The following is a 20,327-nucleotide window of genomic DNA, read 5'->3' on the forward strand; positions in this document are numbered from 1 at the left end:
GAAACAGGCTCCAGGCTCCGAGCCATCAGCCCAGAGCCTGACGCGGGGCTCGAACTCACAGACCGCGAGATCGTGACCTGGCTGAAGTCGGATGCTTAACCGACTGTGCCACCCAGGCGCCCCTCTTTTTGTTTTTTAATATGGTGTATCACATTGATTGATTTGTGAATATTGAACCAGCCCTGCAGCCCAAGAATAAATCCCACTTGATCATGGTGAATAATTCTTTTAATGTATTGCTGAATTAGATTTACTAGTATCTGGTTGAGAATTTTTACCTCCAGTTTCATCAGTGATATTGGTCTGTAATTCTTCTTTTTACTGGGGTCTTTGTCTGGTTTTGGAATCAAAATAATGCTAGCTTCATAGAATGAGTTTGGAAGATTTCCTTCCATTTCTATTTTTTGGAACTGTTTGAGAAGACTAGGTATTAACTCTTCTTTGAATGTCTGGTAGAATTCCCCTGGGAAACCATCTGGCCCAGGACTCATTTCTTGGGGAGATTTTTGATAACTGATTCAATGCATTTGCTGGTTATGGGTCTATTCAAAATTTCTATTTCTTCCTGTTTGAGTTTCTGTAGTGTGTGAGTTTCTAGCAATTTGTCCATTTCTTCCAGATCGCACAGTCTGTTGGCGTATAATTTTTATAGTATTATCTTATAATTGTTTGTATTTCTGTGGTGGTTTTGATCTCTTTCTTTCATTTGTGATTTTATTTATTTAGATCCTCTCTCCTTTCTTTTTGAAAAGTCTGGCTAGCAATGTATTTTTTTTTATTCTTTCAACAAAACAGCTTTTAGTTTCATCAATCTGTTCTACTGTTTTTGTTTGTTTGTTTGTTTCTATTTCATTTATTTCTGATCTAATCTTCATTATTTCCCTTTTTCTACTGACTTTGGGCTTTTTTTGCTGCTCCTTTTCTAGCCCCTTTCGGTGTAAAGTTACGTGTATTGGGGACCTTTCTTGTTCTTTGAGACAGGTGTGAATTCCAATGTAATTTCCTCTTAGGACTGCCTTTGCTGTATCCCAAAGGGTTTGGACTGTCATGTTTTCATTTTCATTTGCTTCCATGTAATTTTTAATTTCTCCTTTAACTTCCTGGTTAACCCATTCATTCTTTACTAAGGTGTTCTTTAACCTCCATGCATTGAAGGCTTTCCAAATTTTTTCTTGTGGTTGATTTCAAATTTAATAGTGTTGTGATCTGAAAATACACATGGTATGATCTTCATCTTTTTATACCTGTTGAGGACTGATTTGTTACCCAGTATATGATCTACTCTGGAGAATGTTCCTTGTGCATTGGAGAAGAATGTGTATTCTGCTGTTTTAAGATGAAATTTTCTGAATATATCTGTTAAGTCCATCTGGTCCAGTGTGTCATTCAAAGCCATTGTTTCCTTGTTAATTTTCTGCTTAGATGATCTGTCCTTTGTTGTAAGTGGGGTATTAAAGTCTCCTACTATCATGGTATTATTATCAATGAGTATGTTTGCGATTAATTGAAGTATATATTTGTGTGCTTCAAGTCAGGGGGCATAAATATTTACAACTGTTAGATCTTCTTGATGGAAAGACCCCTTACTTATGATACAATGCTCTTCATCTCTTGTTACAGTCTTCCTTTTAGAATCAAGTTTATCTGATGGCTATTCAGGCATTCTTTTGTTTTTTTTAATTTTTTTCTTTTATTTTTTAAAATTTACATCCAAATTAGTTAGCATATAGTGCAACAATGATTTCAGGAGTAGACTCCTTAGTGCCCCTTACCCATTTAGCCCACCCCCCCTCCCACAACCCCTCCAGCAACCCTCAGTTTGTTCTCCATATTTATGAGTCTCTTATGCTTTGTCCCCCTCCCTTTTTTATATTATTTTTGTTTCCCTTCCTTTATGTTCATCTGTTTTCTCTCTTAAAGTCCTCATATGAGTGAAGTCATATGATATTTGTCTTTCTCTGACTAATTTCACTTAGCATAATACCCTCCAGTTCCATCCACATAGTTGAAAATGGCAAGATTTCATTCTTTTTGATTGCCGTGTAATACTCCATTGTATATATATACCACATCTTCTTTATCCATTCATCCATCAATGGACATTTTTCCCCTTTCCATACTTTGCCTATTGTTGAGAGTGCTGCTATAAACATGGGGGTGCATGTGCCCCTTCGAATCATCACACCTGTATCCCGTGGATAAATGCCTAGTAGTGCAATTGTTGGGTCGTAGGGTAGTTCTATTTTCAGTTTTTTTGAGGCACCTCCATACTGTTTTCCAGAGTGGCTGCACCAGCTTGCATTCCCACCAACAATTCAGGCATTCTTTTGACCTCCATTAGCATGCCAGATTGTTCTCCATCCCCTCACTTTCAATCTACTGGTGGCTAAATGAGTCTCTTGTAGGCAGCATTTAGATGGATCTTGATTTCTAAAAATCCATTCTGATGCCCTATGTCTTTTGATTAGAGCATGTAGTCCAATTACATTCAGAATGATTAGTGAAAGATATGAATTTAGGGCCACTATGTTATCTGTAGAGTTGGTGTTTATGGTGATATTCTCTGGTCCTTTATAGTCTTTGTTGCTTTGGTCTTCCTTTTCTATTTTTCTCCACTCAGAGAGTTCCCCTTAGAGTTTCTTACAGGAGTTTAGTGGTCATGAATTCCTTTAGTTTTTGTTTGAGAAAGTCTTTATCTCTCCTTCTATTCTGAATGAAAGCCTTGCTGGATAAAAGGATTTGGGCTGCATATTTTCCCCATTCAGCTCATTGAATATTTCCTGCCACTCCCTTTTGGCCTGCCAAGTTTCAGTGGACAGGTCTGCTACTAACCTTATGTGTCTACCCTTCTAGGTTAAGGACTTTTTGTCCCTAGCTGCTTTCAGAATTCTCTTTCTTTGTATTTTGCCAGTTTCACTATGATATGTTGTGGTGTTGACCTGTTTTTGTTGATTTTGAAGCTAGTTCTCTGTGCCTCTTGGCCATGGATGTCTATTTCCTTCCCCAAATTAGGTAAGTTCTCAGTTATAATTTCTTCAAACAAACCTTCTGCCACTTTTTCTTGCTCTTTTTCTGGGACTCCTATGATACTAATATTGTTTTATTTATGAAATCACTTAGTTCTCTAAGTCTCCCCACATGATCCAGTTAATTTCATTTCTTTCATTTTTTTCAGCTTCATTATTTTCCATAATTTTATCTTCCATTTCACCTATTCTCTCCTTTGCTTCTTCAATCCTTGCTGTCACTGTATCTAGTTTATTTTGCATCTCAGCTATATCATTTTTTAATTCATCCTGACTGGTTTTCATGTCTTTGATCTCTGCAGCAAGGGTTTCTTTTGAAATCTGCACTATTGAAAATTGAATGTGTAGTCCTGAAGTACTTCAGTGAATGGAGCAGGTTGGTTCTGTTCATTTGGAAGATTCTTGTAATATGTGCAAACTGCCATGATAACTCAGTGAACAGCTTTGCCACCTGCTCACTGAGTTCTTGCATTTCTATGTCCCTGCAAAGCTATCTTTTAGATGATTATATTTGCATTTTAGACCAGAAAGCATCAAATATAGATGTGAACTGCTTATTATTTTGGCTGTCTCAGAATAAGAAATTTAGACAAAGTGCAGCTTCTACACCATGGTACAGATGGAGTTACTTGAACTAGAAAGAAGCTACACTACAATATATTTCATCTATCTATATAATTTACTTCACGATAAACAGAAGCAAGGACTACAATCTATTCTCTTTTCATTTAATCCCAAGTGGGAAATTTACTAGGCTCCATAGAAAGTATAAAATGACACTAATCAATGTTCCCAGACCATTAGGTGTTTATACTGTCATGTATAATTATAGTAGTAGGGTTCCTGCTTTAAACCTTATATTCACACGTACTTTTTGGACTCTAATCATAATTGTGGGCATTTCAATACATAACCTTTATTGCATCTCAGAACTACATATTTTATGCAACTATTGTGCCATTGATTTTGGTAATATTTTTCTTAGTCACAAGGAAGAGATGGTAAAATCATAGTCACTAGCTGATCATCAAGTAAGACAAGCCAAAATGCATAGTCTTCTTAGGCAATAGGTTATATAAGCCAGCACATGAACTGACTGGGAAAAGATTTCTTAGCCAAGATGTTTGCTCCCATTCTATTCTGAAAATCTTTGCTGTTGAAATGAATAATAGAGTAATAGAAGAAGGATGGTGTGGGGCTAACATGTCAGCTTTGGAGGGCTCAGAGTTGCCTACTGAGGTATTCATTTGAAATTTATATATTCATGATTTCACTTGGATATCTGGGAAATCTTTCTACTCTGCAAAACTCTTTGATTTCCTAGGAGTTTCACTTGTTTTCTTTTCTTTTCCATTCCCTTCTCTCTCTCTCTCTCTCTCTCTCTGTCACATACACACATGGAAACACACAGACACACAGACACACACACACACACACACACACACACACACACACTCACCCTACTCCCATATGACTTTGACACACAGAGCTTCCTCCTACAGTATAAAAATATCCTTTCAAATTATTTCACCATTGTTACAGAGTTTATCTTTCCAATCTGAATGGGTGAATTTATGATGGTGAGGTGAATGTTTATGTTAAAGCCATTAAAATGATATGTTGCAAACAGACATTTCTTTGGGCAACAGGAAATTAACTAGATTGTGATTGGGTTTGAAGTTTGTATCATTTCCAGGGATAAGGAGACTCTTGGATGAGTAGAAACTGATTTGACTGTAGGTTTTCTTGTCAGTTCCTCATATCTGTGAGTTATAAAGCTTTATTCTGATGGCAGAAAATTAATTCACTCTGATGTCTTGATTGCTTTCCTACAGTGCTTCTTCCATGTCTCTATACCAGCAATTGTTGTAGCAGGAGAGCAAGAGTGGGTTTGCTTCATGGTGGGTTGGCCCCATTCCCCATGAGGGTAAGGAATCTGAGATGGGGAAGGCTAGCCAAGAAGGAATTTTTTCTCATTACTTCAGTAGTCAATGGCAAAATTTTAGATGGTATGTTTTATCTGTATAGAGATGTGGTGAGTTTTGTTTGATTTATCCAACATAAGAGGGAAAGCAGGCAGTTTTGCAACGATTTTCTTACTAATTAAAGTGTAAGGTAAAATCATATCCCCTTTATCGAGGCCAGCGGTGACATTTAATGCAGGAGATTTTTGGCCCAAAGCCCAATACAAGATGTAGTGCAAAAATACTTTCCAGCATTGGGGGCATTTGATTGTCAGTAAGTAAACACTAGCATGCTATCTTGTTTTCAAATAGAAATGCCTGAGAAAATAGAATTTTCTAACCCTGAATAATGTGACATTATTTATACACTCAGGAAGATTACAAGGGGCTCAAACTCACCAGGAGCTGTCTAAGAAGAAATGTCTATGAAGAAAAAAAAAGATTCTGGATCATGATTTTCACACTATTTATGATTTCTTGAAAGCTTGACTGCTTTGATAAATTTGACATCAATTTATAGGGGCCATACACAGTATAAGTAAATAAACAAGGATTTTAGTTTCCTTTGTAAGATTTATAATGTAAAGTTTCACTCCTTGGACTCCTTCCATTCACCTATTGGACAATATGAAAGACTATTGATTAGGGGTCTAGCAAAAAGGGACTGATGATTGATACAAGAAACTTCATTGAGTACAGATAATTTCTTCTAATATATATACATTTTTTTATCCAAGCCCCTCTGGTGGGAGGCAGGTGAGTGTATTAAGAAATGGCCCTTTCAAGAAGTCTGGGCACATAATCTGAAGAAATTAGTTCCAAACACATAACCTCTCAGAAATATCATTTATCCTAATATTTTACAGAAACTTTTTATTCTTCTTTTTTAAATCTCTCAGCTGGCTTTAAATTAAAAAATATTAACTTATTGCAAAAAATAAAAACTGATTTCTTTACTTGTTGTATTGAGTTACTTATTTCAATTATTCAATCACTCGGCTCTGTGTGTATATGTATGCTTATCCATATAAACATACAATTATACATATTTCTAATCTCTGGTCTTTAGAAAAAATACTGTTTTTCCATGTGAAAAGCTTTGATTTTGTTTATTTTGCACAGGATTTATTTAAAAAAATAATGTTTATTATTTATTTTTGAGAGAGAGAGAGAGAGAACAGGGGAGGGGCAGAAAGGGAGGGAGACACAGAATCGGAAGCAGGCTCCAGACTCTGAGTTGTCAGCACAGAGCCTGATGCAGGGCTGGATCCCATGAACTGTGAGATCATGACCTGAGCTGAAGTTGGTCACTTAACTGATTGAGTCACCCAGGCACCCCCAGGTTTTATTTTACAAGCAATGTCAGGATTTAGAGGGTCTTAAGAAGAGTTATGCCATCATATATATACTAAATGGAAAATGACTGTGGATAAGGGTAGAAACAGGGATGTCAGTTAGGAAGTTATTGCTGCAATGTAAGTAGGAGAAGGAGAAGCCTGAACTAAAGTGGCATAATCCAGATGAAGACAAATGAGCAAATTATATTCTCAGAATGAAGACGACTTGCTGGTGAACAAGATGTAGAATATGAGGGAGGAAGAGTCATGGATGATTCCTTGGATTTTGTTCTAAGTAACTGCACAGGTAGGGGTGCCATTTACTGAAATGGGGAGACTAGGAAGAAATGGTTGTGGGTTGAAAAAATAACTCTTGTTTTTGCTGTTAAATTTGTGGTGCCTGTTTTATGTTTTTAATTATAAGCATTAAGTAGCAGTTAGATTTATAACTCTGGACCTCAGGGTAGAGACAGGAAACTAAGATGAATTTATATCTCCATTTGCATTTTATTTAAAGTCAAGGTAGTGGGTGAGACATGTGAAAATAGAGAAGAAAAAGAAAATAGGATAAAGCTCTTGGCCACTATAATATTTATGTTGGGGGAAAAGAGTCAGCAAACAAAACTAAAAAAGAATAGCCAATGTGCCAGGAAATAAGCCAGGAGAGGATGCTTTCCCAGAAGCCAAGAGACAAGACCTTTGGAGAAGCAACTTAACAATCAACTGTGAAAATACTATTTGTCTAAGAATGAATCATTTGGGAAATGTGAGCGTGTAAAAAGCATTTATGTGATCTTGCAATATGGCACCCATTGTTAACCAGGACAGACTTATGGCATGGTAGGGATTTCAGCCTATCTAAGGTGGGTTCAGGACAGTGTGGGAGAGGAGAAAATATACTAGATATAGGCAACAGGTTTAGAATAAAAGAGGAATAGACAAAAGAGGCAGTATGGAAAAAGAAAATATGGGCAAATGAGACATTTCTCAGATGGGAGCTAATTCAGCCTATTTTTCTGCTAATGGACATGATCCAATAGAGAACAGGAGAGATGATGCAGGCAGAAGGGATGATTTCAGGAGAGAAGTCACAAGGTCAGTGAGTAATTGGTGTTGCGAGCATGGAGGAATTCCTGTCTATTCATTTCCATTTTCTCAGTTAATTAAAAAGTGAGATTATCACTAAAGGGAGAAAGCAGGGGTGTTGGAGTTTGGAAGACAGAGGTGTGAAATAGTCTGGTCAGGAAAAGGGAAATTGAATTAATAGAAAAATGCATTAGTAGTAAGGTTGTTGGTTATGGTAATAGATCATGGCCTTTGAGAATTCAATGATCAGAGTTTCAAAGATTTTTAGATGTATTAGATGGTATTTGTCATTTTGCAGAGGTATGAATTTAAGTCACATGCCAAAGAATGAAAGTGTCCCGCCTAATTAAGCTTCCCTAATAATTCTTTTAGAGAGATTCTCAAAGAAAAACTAACAAGAAAAGAATTTTTTTTTCCTTTCATATTACCCCTAAAAAGAAAGCATTAGTGTTGAGGTTGAAAGTGAAACAAATGTCAAGGAGTCATCATCAAGGGTGATGATTCTCATCCAGATAGGTCCATTAGTTAGAGTGAAATGTCTATTTTAGTGAAGACTTAGACCAGTGACATGAACAAGCATACCCTATTGTCGTGGAAACAATATAAAGTATGACTGGAATGTTCTAGCAAATGCTCCAACCACTCACAAGAGGATACTCTCCGGAAACATGTGGCTTGACTAAAGTGTGATTTGAGAGAAAACCAAGAGCCTGGACAAACATTTCTCATTAGCAGATTCACAAAGGTCTTGGAATGTATCCTTCACCACATGCAGGATTTACTTCACCCTCTGGTCCACAGTTTTCATGCCTCTCCTGCCTCCAGGTGTATTATGGGCTTGAAGATCCTGGTGAAAATCACTAGGTTTCTCTCTCATCTACATTCTGAATAAGAAGAAAAATAAATGTTTTATTTCTACATTATTGAATGTATTTAAACATAACATTTTTTTCCTATTTCTTTTTAAAAATCACTTTCAAATTTATGTCAAATGATCTTCTGTTCAGCCCTATTAAGTAAACCTTCTTTTTCTTCTTCTTATTATTATTTTAATTTTTTTATGTTTACTTATTTTTGAGAGAGAGCACACGCATGAGTGAGGGAGGGAGACACAGAATCCAAAGCAGACTTGAGGCTCTGAGCTGTCAGCACAGAGCCTGACATGAGGCTCGAACTCATGAACCACGAGATCATGACCTGAACCAAAACCAGATACTTAACTGACTGAGCCACCCAGGCACCGCTTATTATTATTATTATTATTATTATTATTATTAATGAAGTTTGAAAATATCTGGTGATATATTTGTGCTCACACACCTGGAGAAGAAGCAAAGAACACTAGCAGCCTTCTAAAATAATAAATAATATTGACCTTAAATCCTGCATTTTTAAATTATGCTTTTACTAACCAGAAGGTTTCTCAGCTAACTTTTATGTTAACTGCAATATTTTTCCTATTTAAAATCTTATATTGTGGATGTGGCAAAATTAGGATTTGTGATTGGGAAAATCTCCAGAAACAATAAAATAAGCTCTGAGAGATTCACTTACATGTCATCCAGTTTAAAGTCCACCTTTAGGTATTAGAAAACCAAGTCCCACAAAAATTAAGAGACTTGCTTAAGGTTGTTCACTTGTTAATAGGATTACAGCTGGGGTTGTATTTCTTGACAACTGTTTCAATGTGTTTTCCATTGTGTTACAGTCTACAGAAACTTAACTACAAAACCACCAAATTCGAAAGCTGAAAAGGACCCGAGAGATTGAGCTTCAACCATCTCATTTTATGAAAGAGGAAATACAGATCCAGGAAAATTAAATTGTTGCAAAGTTATATAGTGAGTGTAATAGGAAGTTAGTAGGGACTATGCTTGCCTCGGGTTTCAACTGAGGTACCATAAGGAAAAGTATCAGATAGCAGGGAGTGTAGGCAGTCATCCCTGTCCCCATATGCTTAGTTTTAAGGAAATGGTACAGGAAAAGTGACTCTTGCACCCCTCTGGCAGACAAGGATATATAAAGATATCAGAGGCAGTGAAAAAGGGAAAACATTGGTAAGGAAAAAGAATTTCTTTGGAGAAAGCTCTCCTTTGCTGCGAGCCCCCAAACTTTGAAGAAAACTTTGGGGGATGCTAATTTCTAAGGCCAAGACTAGAGAAGAGACCTTTGAGAGAACAATTTGGTATGCCACCTCCATATCTGATGGCAGAGTCAGAAGAACGCTGTGTTGGGATTGCTTAACTCTCTGAGTTTGCACAGAATTTACTACCATTTATTATGGACCAGTGTGGACCATTGAAAGTGAAAGAGCCAACATGGGACTTTAGGGTCCTGTCCAACAGTGCCACCTCAAGGGGCAAGGAGACTTCAGCAGAAAGAGAGAGATCACTATGGAATGCCCAGTAGCTGAGCTGCCATCACCCAGAAGAGAGGTTCATTCTTCAGGGGAAAGGGGTCCTCAGGAAATTGGAGCCCAGAAGGGACACTGCAGAGTTTTTTCTTCCCTCAAGCCCAGAGAGGAGAGTCAACCTGTCATGGCACCAGTCCAAGTAAGAACCATCTATATCTCTTCATTCACTGCAACTAGTGAGTGAGAGAAGATCTTGACCAGGACAAGCGGAGGGCAGAGTGACAACTGTGGGCTTCCAGCCTGAACCAATTTTGGGAAGAGAAGAGGAGAAGATTTGGTGATAGGTCACATTCAGAATTTTTCAATGGACATTCTATATACTGTCATGAGACTGTTTTTGACTTGTAGAGATTGTCAAGTGTTGTGCTATCTAGGGGTGAGTGGGAACAAAAGCCATGTGAACTGTCTGAGTTTTCATCAGGGGTAGAGAAGCTTACAATCTGAGGGAGTTAGAGTTGAAGTTGCGTTTTGTCCACAGTTCATGGGTCAATGTGTTTGTCGTGCTGGTTGTAGGAATCTCACCTAGGGCTATTTTCACTGAACTCTGCTGTCTCAAATGAAAAGTGTGAGAATTGCAAGAGGAACAAATTTACTTAGTTTTTATATCTATTTGCCATAAAAAATTAAGAAAATATTCATATCTTGAAAGTTTTGAAAAAAATCTCGGTGTGTAGATTTCCAGTACTGTTTCATGAATGAATGAATGAAACAGAGAACTGCCATCACTGAGCGGCACAAGATGGAGAGTCACTAATGTCTGACAAGCAGGAACAGCTGCAGACACTCATGCCAATCAGAAGGAAAGCTAACGTCTGGAACACCAAGGAAAGAAAAACACAAACATTGCTCTGTGTGCCAAGATTGGCCACCAGACCCATACTGATTGTATTTAGGACACCAGCGGTCAAATGTAAATATGGGTCAGCTGAGTCATTTTACTTAGGCCAAGTTATATACACAATACATGTCCATGCTTTCAATCAGGAAAAGAACACATGGAGCTTGCTGGCTTGTTTTTAAGGCTTTGGGACTTGCAATAAATCTTGTTCTTTCCACCTCAGAAGGATCAACAGGGGCAAGAGAAGCCTTGCCTTTTTCCCACCACAACTGACTCTAGCATATGTTCAAAATCATCATCCCTGACTTGCGCTCCCATAACTGAACTGCCGCCACCCGCAGGGCTCCTTCCAGACTCAGTGTCCAATTACAACATTTCCGCCGACCTGAAGGATGGAGGGATTGAAATGAGTGGGTCTTAGCAAAAATCCAAGTGTTACCAGCCTGTCCGTTCAATCTCACACATTGGAGGAAGAATCTGGTTGTGAACGCAGGCTTTTATTTTCAGACCAAAGTCAGTATCCTGACGACACAGGCGACATTCATGCTACCTCCTCAGATCCATGCCATGGTGTCTCTTAATGGCAAAATTGGACAGAAACATGTAGAAAAGACATGGCAAGTAATCATTAAGAAGGCAGTTGACAATATTGTTGGAATTTCAGTGAGGAACATTAGAAGGGAAAACTTTTCTTTAAAAATTTATAGATCAGCCATAGGATGTTCGATGTTACAGGATCGTTAAGTCTGAAGAACAAAGGGGAGTCTAAAGAATAGTTTGGTTTCAAATGATTACTTCTGGATTTTGTGAAGATTCTCCAGTCATGTTATTGTCTTGTGAAAGTAATACTTTTATTTTTTTCCTTGATCAGTTTTGCCACACTATACCTATATTTCAAGCGTGCTGTTAGCTAATCTACCCTTAGGTGGCCAATGCCCCTACTTGTTACACTTTAAACTATTTCAGGTACCATAAAACATACCTGATAAAAAATATGGAAATCCACATTGCTATTTAAAAATTTTCTCAATCCTCTGATGTGGCATCTTGCAAAAACAGACAAACTTCTCCACCTTTTCTGTAGGGCCTTGGCATTGGCAACGAGACTTTATCTATCTCCCCACTTTTTAAATCTGAGCTGGCCACGTGACTTTAGCCAATGGAGTGCAAAGTAGGTAATATTGGGCCTCAGAGATCTCCTCTCCATCTTTGAACACTATGATTAGGGTAGCCCATTGAAGGATGAGAGACATATAATACAGTCATTTCTCTCACCTTGGACAAAAATATACCGACTGGCGTAAAGCTGAGGAAGACCACCCTAAGTTAGTTAGGGGCCAACCTCCCCCCCCCACATCTAACTGAAGAACACAAATGGGGCCAATGGAAATCAGCTAACCAGCCACCTGACTGAGAACTGTAAGCCAAAAAAGGGGGGGAGGCTATTGTTTTAAACGACTAAGTAAGTGCTGGTTTGTTTATTATATAGTGATGATTAACTGATGTGTCTGGTTATATCATGTACAGAATTCTCTTCTTTTTCTCATTCTTACAAGGCCACGTGCCATGGCTAGAAAACCAAAGGCTTGTAATTGCAAGAGAATACAACTGACGGTAGAGAATGTCTCCATATGCCATTGCCCCTGATTCACTATAACTTGGGGAAACCCCTGCCTCATAAACATTGTTCCTTTCATAAACACAACAGAGAAAAGAAAAAGTAGAAAAGATCCCTTGCTCCACTACTTTCCAGCTGTAATATCACTGGCCATGGGGGTCAAGCGTATGAGTACACCATCCAAACTGACCTGGGGTCAGGAGCCTTGAGGGTAGTACTTGTATCTTTTCCACATTGTGTTCTACATAGCCCTTAGCTGTATTAACACACAGTAGTGACTCAAATACAATTACATGAAATTAAATTGAATGCATCTGAACCCCTAGCTGTTACAGGGAGGATACATGGCCTTCTCCCTCCAGCAATTGCATTCAGGTTTCGTACACACTGCACAGCTTTCTGAATAGGCTTGAAATACTTAGTACTGCCTTAGACATTTGGTCAGGACTGTGGGCTGAGAACTAATTACTCACCAGGCCTTATTATATACGCTCACTATTCCAGAGAATAGACAACTTTTACAGACAACTTTTACAGACTAGAACTACTCCAAATGTAAAGCTATAGTATAATAATCAATATCTCTTTTCAGGAAGTTGCCCCCAAGATGCCCTCTGCTGAGACCCCTGCTGTCCTCATCGTTCATCACTGCCCATTCCATGTACTTCGGCTATCCTGAGCACCCCCTTCTGTTCCCTGCTTCGGTGCCCCACACATTCTTCCTGCCTGAACTACGCTTCTCCTATACATTCTCCAGGTGATCACCTTTTCAACTCTTAAAGTGCATCCTCTTCTATAAAGTCTTTCCCAAATGCATCTCTCCACGTTCTTCTCTAACTAGACTTATATATTTCATCACAATTTCCTTTGCAAGTGTGTATGAGTGTGTGCGTGTGCACATAGTATTTTATCGTTGTCTTTATGGGGCAGTTTCGCCAGATTTTATTACCAGATTTTCACCTCTTTAAAGGCAGGAACCATTATTCATCTAATTTTTTTATGTGGACTTGCCAGCTTAGTGACTGACATATACTGATATTCCATGAATGTTTACTAAAAAATGTGTAAGTGAATATTATTATATTGTCTAACATCCTCGTTTTTAAAAGAAATGCATAGGAAATAATTTTAAACATGTGATATTTCCAGTTTGGTAGGTTTAAATGAGTATTATTTCATTACGGTTTGTTACTTAATATCTCCATAGTGGGGGCACAGACTCATGAGCAGCAGTATGTTATAGTATCTAAGGGAAATATATTTTCTTTTTGAGTCCCAGGTTTGTTCTTTAAGCCAATAATAAAACAGAAGATCATTTATATTGCTGATTCATGCTTTATTCACTTAGAATTTTTATTAATGGAGTGAAATTCTATATATAAGTAATTGTGAGCAATATGCAAGAAATGCACATAATTATAATACATATAAAACTAATAAGCAGTCATAAATAATACTTTTTCTATATAACCTATGTAGAAAAATAATTTATTTTAAAAGGTGCACTGAATCAGGAAAAAAAATACCATATGGATTATATCAGCAAGTGACTAAATCACCATGACCAGATTTAAATTCCCTTCATTTTAGTTTTTTCCTTAATGTAAAAAATAAGGGCAATAATATACAATTCCATTCTCCCAGAGATTGTAGGTTGGAATGAGAAAAAAACAGAGTAAGGATTTTGATCACTTTAGGCAAGTAGCAAGCAACACATACAGGGGAGATATATGTAATTATCATAATAGAAATGATATATTTTAACTTGAAAATCAGTGTGTGATGAGTTGAGCTGACATGATGTTAACATGTTAGGATATCTCAAAGCCTCTCATGAATATGATCCATGTAATACAAGCTGATTCATCCTCACTTATTGACAAATTTGAAGAATGTGCTTGTATCTTAAATTGAGAGTAATGGAAATTACCCAAATATATTACGATAAAAGGCTGCTCATGAGGAAAAAGAAACATTCTTGTGTCTAAATGCCTTAGGTTGGCTTTCAGCATTGGTCAGGTTTCCTGAGTACTTTTCAACTCCTAAACATTTATATTAATATATAAATCAACATACAGGATTGGCCCAAGAAAAGTACTGGGAGTAGAATAAAAAGTAGGAAGACAGGGAGAAGCCATGTTATTCTTTCCCTCTCTCCCAGCTTCCAGAGACTTTTCTGCAATATCTGTGTCATAGGTTTGCCCCACTATCCAAAAATATGGAGCTTTCCTATGAAAACTTTTATAAACCGAAATGGCATAAAATGAGGAAGCAATTACCGTTAACACATATGGAATTTTTTTTAGGATTTCCAGACCCAGACCCCAAAAATAACCTCTCCTAGGCTGTTCTGAAACCTTAGGACATATCTTGCTAATGGATGTACAAAGTAAGTCAAGACAAAGCACACGTGCTCGCAGACATAATTCAAAACTAGTGGCTTGATGCTGAGATGCTGAGGGCATCTGGTGAAGAAGCTCGGAGGAGCCCCTCGCTGCTCCCAGTGTGAGCTGCCTCTATAAGGCTAGCTACAAAACAAGCACTCAGCCTATCTTAGCTTTTCAACCATTTTTCATAAAAGCAAAAATCCTTTTCGGACTTCTTTGGTTTTCAAAGCTAGGTACTACTGTAGATCTTTTGTAAAAGCCAAGTGTCATGAAGTAAACTTTCAAAAAACAAGGGATGTCTGGACCTTTGTAGCTCCCTTTGGACCAACTCAGTAGCGCCCTTTAGACTTCCTCTATCCACTGCATGGATCAGTGGATTTGCAATCACCAGGAGAGTTGTTTGCTGGTTTGTTTGTCTGTCGCTGGGATCAAATGAAGAACAAACCGGTCTCGCCTCTTGCAAAGCAAGTGCGTTCACAATTCCATGAACTGGCAAAAATTCCACCTGCATTTGACTTCCTGCCACAAAATTTTAAAATATAAAACCCGTTTGTTGCTGAATTCTTACATGATAAGGGATATTCCCTTACATTTTCAAGAACTAAGGAATACATCTTCTTATCTCGTTCCGAATGAGGTCAAGGAAACAAACACCCTAATGATGCTATCATAGCAGTACGCCCCTGAATTTTGAATACAGCAGTACGAAAAAGAGTAATTTTTGCCACTCAAAGAGCATAACATATTTTGAGGCTAAAAAATAAGGAAGTAATGTTAGACATTATTGCAATTAAAAGAATAGTGTAGAGTTATATTTAAAATGACAACTCTGTTGGCCTTTTTAATTATATTGGCCCTACAAAGGAAGAAGAAAGATACCATCATCAGATTCTCCAAGAGCCTCCATTAACCATGACTGTATGAAACAAGAAGACCCAATAAGTATTTTTTAAATGTTTTTATTTATTTCTGAGACAGAGAGAGACAGAGCATGAGCAGGGGAGGGACAGAGAGAGAGGGAGACACAGAATCTGAAGCAGGCTCCAGGCTCTGAGCTGTCACTGACTGAGTCACCCAGGTGCCCCAAAGATCGAATAAGTATTGAAGAAGGCTAACTTTCAAGAAAGTTGATTATAACAATATAAGACACATAGGAGAAATAATTAACAATCTCTGGCTTTTGTAACATGTACAATAAACTGCATATACATTGGTACAATTTCATTTAAACAAAGTTTAATTTAATTGTCTGCTATGGCATTTGAAAGAAGAGCATGTCTTATTTAATTGCCACGATTCCGCAAACTCTTGAATGCTATCTTCTCAATATAACCAGAGGATAATCAATCACACTAAGACATTTTTCCCTGTGATAACTTTCCTGTGAAAATAAGTACCGGTCAAGAATGCAAATTTTCTTAATCCCTTTAGGCATTTCCTCTTTAGTGCTTGTGAGAGATCTGGTGGTGCATTCAGGCACCTTTGTTTCTTTATTAATTATTATAACTATTATTTAATTTTTTTAAAATTTAAGTTAGTTAACATATAGTGTAATAATGGTTTCAGGAGTAGAACCCCGTGATTTATCACTTACACATGACACCCAGTGCTCATCTCAACAAGTACCCTCCTTAACGCCCCTCACCCATTTAGCCCATCCTCCCACCTAACACCCCTCCAGCAACCCTCAGTTTGTTCTGAGAATGCTGGTGTTATTTTGATAGGGATTGCATAAGTCTCTTATAGTTTGACTCCCTCTCTGTTTTTATCTTATTTTTCCTTCCCTTCACCTCTGTTCATCTCTTGTGTTTCTTAAATTCCACATATGAGTCACAGCATATATTTATTTTTCTCTGACTTATTTTGTTTAGCATAATACATTCTAGTTCCATCCACATGTTGCAGATGGCAAGATTTCAATCTTTTTGATCACTTTTTGAGTAATATTCCATTGTGTATATATACCACTTCTTTATCCATATTTCAGTCAATGGACATTTGGGGTCTTTCCATACTTTGGCTATTGATAGTGCTGCTATAAACATTCAGGTGCATGTGCTCCTTCAAATCAGCATTTTTGTATTCTTTGGACAAATACCTACTAGTGCAATGGCTGGGTCGTAGGGTAGTTCTATTTCAATTGTTTTGAGGAAGTTCCATACGGTTTTCCTGAGTGGCTGCACCAGTTTGCATTCCCACCAGCACTGCAAAAGGGTTACCCTTTCTCTGCATCCCTGACAACATCTGTTGTTTCCTGCATTGTTGATTTAGCCATTCTGACATGTGTGAAGTGCTATCTCATTGTGGTTTTGATTTGTATTTCTCTGATGGTGAGTCATGTTGAGTGTCTTTTCATGTGACTGTTAGCCATCTGGAGGTCTTCTTTGGGAAAGTGTCTGTTCATGTCTTCTGCCCATTTCTTCACTGGATGATTTGTTTTTTGGGTGTTGAGTTTGAAAAGTTCTTTATAGATTTTGGATACTAATGCTGTATATGATATGTCATTTGCAAATATCTTCCCCCATTCCATTGGTTGCCTTTGGTTTTGTTGGTTGTTTCCTTTGCCGTGCAGAAGCTTTATATCTTGATGAGGTCTCAATGGTTCATTTTTGCTTTTGTTTCCCTTGCCTCCAGAGACATGTCTACTAAGAAGTTGTTGCAGCTGAGGTCAAAGATGTTGTTGCCTATTTTCTCCCTAGGATTTTGCTGGTTTCGTGTCTTACATTTAGGTCTTTCATCCATTTTGAATTTGTTTTTGTGTATGGCATAAGAAAGTGGTCCAGGTCATTCCCCTGCAGGTCACAGTCCAGTTCTCTCAGCATCATTTGCTGAAGAGCCTGTCTTTTTTCTATTGGATATTCTTTCCTGTTTTATTGAAGATTAGTTGGCCATATCTTTGTGGGTCAATTTCTGGGTTCTCTATTCTGTTCCATTGACCTATAGTTCTGTTTTTGTGCCAGTACCATACTGTCTTGATGGTTACAGCTTTGTAATGCAGCTTGACATCTGGAATTGTGACACCTCCAGCTTTGGTTTTCCTTTTCAACATTACAGTGGGTGTTTGGGGCTTTTCCAGTTCTGTACAAATTTTAAGATTGTTTGTTCTAGTTCTGTGAAGAATGCTGGTGTTATTTTGACAGGGATTGCATTGAATGTGTAGATTGCTTTGGGTAGTATACATATTTTGACAACACTTGTTCTTCTGATCCATAAGCATGGAATGTGTTTCCATTTCTTTGGGTCTTCTTCAATTTCTTTAATAAGCTTTATATAGTTTTTAGTATAGTTTTACCTCCATAGAAGTGAGATTTATTCCTAGTATCTTACGGGTTTTTGGTGCAATCGTAAATGGGATTAATTCCTTGACTTCTCCTTCTGCTGCTTCATTATTGGTGTCTAGAGATGCAACTGATTTCTGTACCTGGATTTCATATCCTGCGACTTTACTGAATTTACATATCAGTTCTAGCAGTTTTTGGGGGGAGACTGTTGGGTTTTCCACATAGAGTTTCATGTTGTCTGTGAAGAATGAAAGTTTGACTTCTTCCTTGCTGATTTGGGCACGCTCTTTTCTTAGGATGGTATTTCCAGAAGATGGAAAATGTACTCCAGATCTACTGAAAATTAAATCTGCATTATCACTGTATTTGCAACACAGAAATACTAGTAATTATCAAAGAGGATCATCTCAAACTCAGTGCCACTAAATACTTGTCAATAGATCAATAGAAAGAAACATCATTCATGATGTGCTGCCTGATGCTTATTTTGCATCTTCTCTCTAGACCTCCATTGTCCTGCATGGTAGCCACTAGCCACATGTGGCCTTTGAGCACTTGAAGTGTGGCAAGTCCAAATTGAAATGCACCATAGTTACTAAATACATACCAGATTTTGAAGGACTTGGTACCAATACCAAAATGTGAAACAGCTCAGCAATAATTTTTATACCTATTAGGTGTCAAAAAGAGAATAATTTAGATATAGTAGGCTGAATAAAATATATTAAAATTATTTTTATCTTTTTAAAAAATGTGGCTGCTACAAAATTTGAAATGACCTATGTAGCTCATATCTGTGGCTTACATTATATTTCTTTGGGATACCACTATTCTAGAACAGATTCTTTAGAGTCTCAGACACTTTCTAAAATAAAATAACACTATGTATACATATTGTTCATGTTCCTGTTAATTCTGTCCAGGAACTACAGGTTAAAATTCCATGTCCCAGATAATTTACAATCTACTTGTTGATTAAATAAATACCAAATGCCATACTTGCTTTATTTTTGTCTACTAACTCATCAACTAAAATTTGTTTTTGTGAACTGCATTTGGAGGTAATAACCATAGGCATTGATTTCAGAATGATATAAGAAAATGGCCCAAGCTCTTTATTATATTTAGCAAGGGTGTTGTTAAGATGTTGGTCATTGTATAATGAGTCTCTAGAGACATACTACATTTCATATTACAGATGCATTCCTGAAAAGTTATGGGCAAATAATCTTGTAAATTTAAGTATGTTTTCACTTGACAAGCTCATATTTAAAAGTAACCTCTAATAAATCTTTTAATAAATTAAATGATAAAATTAATTACTTTGTTGCTCACTATTTGACCAAGACCTTCATTTAACCTCTAGAAAAAAAAATAAGACTAATCCCTCAATACCTAAAATGAAATGTGCCATTTGAAACAAGACTAAACCTTGATTAATTTATCATCTGAATTCCTTTCTGATGAGTCACAGATTCTACAACTCTGTTGAAACCAGAATGCTGAAACAAATAAACAAACAGAGTCCTCAGATTTCAGTGGTTTCCATTTCTTTATCCATAGAAGTAGCAGATTATATTCAATGATCTTTGCAGTGCCTCTTATCTGCAATTTTCTGTGACATTTTCTTCTTAATCCAGATGTTTACCATATTGAATACCCTTAAAACAATATATGATATTTAATACAGTTTGTGTTCAAGACTAAATTATAACCATGAGTATTATTTACAATTATTATGTAATCCTCTTCATATTTAAGGAGTGTTTGACTTTAAGTTTTATTTATTTTCAACAATGACACTTGCAAAATATCTGTAGAGATGGCAAGAGGTACTCAAGATTTAAAAGCGAGAGTCTGGAACAATTGATTAAAAAACTTTCTATTTGTTCACTTCTATGTTTTTGTTATGTCTTGTTTTCTTTTTCCTTTCTCTTTCCATGTTTATCAATTTATCCTTTGAATTTATCAAAGGAACTATCTAAAATGTTAGCGATGCAGGGGCGCCTGGGTGGCACAGTCGGTTAAGCATCCGACTTCAGCCAGGTCACGATCTCGCGGTCCGTGAGTTCGAGCCCCGCGTCGGGCTCTGGGCTGATGGCTCAGAGCCTGGAGCCTGTTTCCAATTCTGTGTCTCCCTCTCTCTCTGCCCCTCCCCCGTTCATGCTCTGTCTCTCTCTGTCCCAAAAAAATAAATTAAAAAAAAATGTTAAAAAAAAAAAAATTTAAAGAAAAAAAAAATAAAATGTTAGCGATGCAGAAGCGTTCTCTATTCTATTTATTGCTTTCAAAAGAAGGCTGAGTAAAATCTTTTTTTTTTTTTAATTTTTTAACGTCTATTTATTTTTGAGACAGAGAGAGACAGAGCATGAATAGG

At 37.2% G+C, this 20,327-nt stretch overlaps 1 long non-coding RNA gene across 1 annotated transcript in view; it reads left to right on the forward strand.

Moving 5' to 3' along the window:
* LOC147577503 (uncharacterized) overlaps window positions 1-13,098 on the forward strand; it is a 130,109-nt gene extending 117,011 nt beyond the window's left edge. The window contains exon 3 of the long non-coding RNA XR_015255838.1: window positions 12,875-13,098. This is a non-coding gene — a long non-coding RNA (uncharacterized LOC147577503). The remainder of the gene's footprint in view (window positions 1-12,874) is intronic.
* The last annotated feature ends 7,229 nt before the right edge of the window (window positions 13,099-20,327 follow it).

Source organism: Puma concolor, chromosome C2 (genome assembly GCF_028749965.1).
Source record: "Puma concolor isolate L17-30 chromosome C2, mPumCon1.1.hap2, whole genome shotgun sequence".
In the NCBI taxonomy this organism is placed as follows: domain Eukaryota; kingdom Metazoa; phylum Chordata; class Mammalia; order Carnivora; family Felidae; genus Puma; species Puma concolor.